We start from the raw sequence: 5,203 nt of genomic DNA on the forward strand, positions 1-5,203 counted from the left end.
ATAATAATAATAAAATTAAAAACAATAAAAAGGGCAATAACAACAATAATAATTACACAATTAACGATAATAATAATTATAAAGATAATGATAATAATGATAATAATAATACAAACGATAATAATAATAATAATATTAACCATAATAACGATAATAACGATAATAATATCAACATTAATATGGATAATAACTTTTATTACGATAATAATAATACAAATAATAACAATAATAACAATAATAACGATAAAAAATATAACATTAATAACGACAATAAAGATATTAACGAAAATAAGGTTAATAATAATAACAATAATATCGATATTAACGCTAGGAACGATAATAACGATAATAATAATAATAAAAATAAAAATGATAACTATGTTAACGATTATAACTATAATAATAATAACAATAATAACTATAATAACGAATATAAAGATATTAATAATAACGATAATATGGATAATAGCAATAATAGTAGTAACAATAAAATCGATAATAATAATTATAATAAATAAAATAATAACAACAAAAATAATTATAATAATGGTAATAACAATAATAATAATAACAATAATGACGATAGTAACGATAATATGGATAATGATAATAATAATAATGACGATAATAACGACATTAATTCAAATTAATATTTAAAATAATATCAGTAGTAATAATAGTAATAAGAACGATAGTAACGATAATGAAGATAATGATTATATTATTAATAAGGACATTAAGGAACATAACGATGACATCGATAATAATAATAACATTAATATTGATAATAACGATAATAACGATAATAATAATAATAATAATAACGATAATAGCGATAATAACTATAATAATAATAATAAGCGTCACAATATATATAATAACAATATTAACGATAATATCGACAATAATGATAATAACGCTAATAAAGATAATAAAAATAATATTAAGTACGATAATAACGGTAATAAAGAGAATAACGGTAATAACGATAATAGCGATGATAATAATAACGATAACTATTATAACAATAATAAGTATAATTAAGATAATTACGATAAATATAATAATAATAATAACAATAATATCTATAATATCTATAATAACGATATTAGTAATAATAATAATAAAGATACTAACGTTAATAACGATATTAAAGATAATAATAAAAATAATATTAATAATAATAATAATAATAATAATAATAATAATAGTAATAATAATAATAATAATAGTAATAATAATAAAGATAATAAAGAAAATTAATATAATAACGATAATATCGTTAATAATAATAATATTACAATAATAATAATAATAACGAATAAAAATGTAATAACAATAATAAGGATATTAACATTAATAATAAAAACATTAATAACAATAATATCGATAATATCCTTAATTACGATAATAATAATAAAAATAATAACGATAATAAGGATAATAAAGATAATAATAATAATAGTAATATCGATAACAACAATAATAATGATAATTACAATAATTGTGTATCTATAATAATAATTATAACGATAAAAACGATAATTATAATAACAATAATAGCAATAATAATGATAATAATAGTAGTAATAATAATAATAATACCGATAATAATGATTACATCGATAGTAATATTATTATTAATAATAATAATTACAATAATAACGATAATAACGATCTTAACGATAGTAATAATGACAATAATAACGATAACAAAGAAGATGACGATAATAATAATAATAATAATATTATTGATAATAAGGTTAATTACGAAAATAACGGTAATAAAAATATTAACAACAATAACGACAATAATAATAATAATAAGAACGATACTAACGATAATGAACATAATAACTGTATTAACGATAATAACGATAGAAATAATTACAATAATAACGATAATGACGATAATAATGAGAATAACGATAATTATAAGAACAAAAATTACTATAATAACGATACTAATAATAATAATAATAAGAATTACAACGATAATAAAGAAATAGCGATAATAATATATATGACAATAATTATAATACTGATAATGAAGATAATAACGATAATATAGATAATAACGTTAATAATAATAACAATAATATCGATTATAACGATAATAACGATAATAATATAGATAATAATAATAATATTAAAAATAATAACACGAAAATAACGATTTATCTATAATAACGAAATTAATGATAAAGATAATATCGATAATAATAATAATAATAATAATAATAATAATAATAATAATAATAATAGCAATAATGACCTTAATAAAGATCATAACGATAATAATGATACGACAATAACGATAATAGTAATAATAATATCGATAGTAATAATAATTACAATAATGACGATAATAACGATTATAATGATAAAAACGTTAATAATGCTAATAATAAGAGCAATAATAACGATAATAACGATAATAATGATAATAATAGATGTAATAATTACAATATTGACAATAATAATGATAATAACAATAATAATAGTAGTAATAATAACAATAATAACAGTATTAACAATAATAACGATAATAACAATATTATCTAAAATAATAATAATAATATTATCGATTATAAGGTTAATAACGATAATAACGTTAATAATAATTAAATTAATAACGATAATAACGTTTATAACAAAAATAATAATAGCAATAATAACGATAATAAGGATAGCAATAATAATAATAGTAATAAAAATAATATCGAAAATAACGGTAATAACGATTCCGAAAATAGTAATAATAATTATAACGATAATAGCGATATCAATGATAATAACGATGACAACGATTAAAATAATAACATGAATACCGATAATAACGGTAATAACGACTATAATTATATTAATAATAATTATAATAATAATAATAAAGATAATAAGGATAATAACGGTAATATAGATAATAATAGTAGCAACATTAACGATAATAAGGATATTAATAAAAATAATGATAAATATAACAATAATAACGATAGTGATGAAAAAAAAATTTTAATAATAACGATAATTTCTTTAATAGTGATGTTAATAATAACGATAATAACGATAAAATTATAATAACAACAATAATAATAATATTATTATTAACAATAATAACGACAACAACGACAATAGTGATAAAAATATTAATAAAAAAATAGAAAATGAGGATAATAACGATGACAACGATAATTATAATAACAATATTAACGATAATAACGATAATAACGATTATACGGATTATAACAATAACGATAATGACAATAATAACGATAATAATGATAGTAACTATAATAACGATTACAACAATAATAACGATAATAATAATAACGATAATACCTATAATAATGATAATTACAATAATAATAATAGTAATAATAAAGATGATAACAATAATAACGATTGTTATAATTATAACGATAATAATATTAATAATTTTAACATAAATAACGATAATAACGATAATTATTTTAATAGAAGTAATAATAACAATATTAACAATGTTTGCAATAATAATGATAGTAAGGATAATAATAGTGGTAACAATTAAAGTAATAACAGTAATAACGATATTAACAAAAATAAGGATAATAATAATAATGATAGTAGTAATAATAATATCGATAGTAACAATAATGACGATAATAACGAAAATAACGATAATAACGATAATAATAATAAAATTAATAACGATAATTGCATTAGTAAAGATAATAATATTAACAATAACAACGATATCGACGATAATAAGGGTAATAGTAATAACGATAATAACGACAATAATAATTATAAAAATATTGATAAGAACGATAATAACAATAATAATAATAATAGTAATAATAATAAAAACGATAATTACGATAATTACGATATTAATAATGATAATAATAACAATAATAAAGATAATAACGGAAATAATTATAATATTAATAATAATAATAATAATTATCATAATAATAATAATAATAATAATAAAGATAATAATGACAATAATAATACGAATAATAATAATAATACTAATATCAATAATAAAGAAAAGAACGCTAATAATAATAGTCATAATATCTATAATGACACTAATAACGGTAACAAGAACAATAATAAAAAGGAAAATAACAAAAAATATTGATAATGATAATAACAATAATAAAAATAATAACAATAAAAATGATAATAATAGCAATAATATTAATAAAAATAATAACTATAATGACGATAATAACGATAATAACAATAATAACAATAATAATGATAATAACAATAATAATAATAATAATAATAATAATAATAATAATAATAATAATAATAATAATAATAATAATAAAAATAATAATAATAATAAAGACAATAATATGTATAATAACGAAGATATTAGTTTTAATGTTAAGAATAGTACCAATAATAACGGTAATAAAGATTATGACGATATTAGTTGTAATATTCATAACGATATGAACAATATTTACGATACTAATTATAATAATAATAAAGTAAACAACGATAGTAACTATAATAACAATAGTTATAATAACAATATTAATGATAATATCGAGAATTATAAAAATAATAATACCAAAAATAACGATAATAACGATAATAACGATAATAATAATAACGATGTTATCGATAAGTTTAATAATAAAATATTGTTAGTAGCAATAATAACGACAAATACGATAATAACAATAATAATAAAAACGATAATGACGACGGTAATAATAACGATCATAACGTTAATAACGATAATAATAATAATAATATCAATAATAACGATATTAACAAAAATAGTAATAACAATAGTAACGAAAACAACGATAATAACATTAATAATAAAATTAATAATAAGGAAAGTAAGTATAATAACGTTGACAATTATAATAATAATAACAATAATAACGATAATAACGATAATAATGATAATAACGATAATAATAATACTAATAATAACATTAATAAAGACATTAATGGCAATAACGATAATAACGTTAAAATTAATAATCAAATAAAAGAGAATAACGATAATAACCATACTAACGATAATAGTGATAATAGTAACGATATTTAGAAAAATATCGTTAATAATTGTAACAATATTCACGATAATATCGATAATAATAATAACAAAAAAAGCACTAATAACGATAATAAATATAAGAAAATTTATAATAATAACGATTATAACGACAATAACTATAATAATGAA

This window comes from Vespa crabro, chromosome 3 (genome assembly GCF_910589235.1).
Source record: "Vespa crabro chromosome 3, iyVesCrab1.2, whole genome shotgun sequence".
In the NCBI taxonomy this organism is placed as follows: domain Eukaryota; kingdom Metazoa; phylum Arthropoda; class Insecta; order Hymenoptera; family Vespidae; genus Vespa; species Vespa crabro.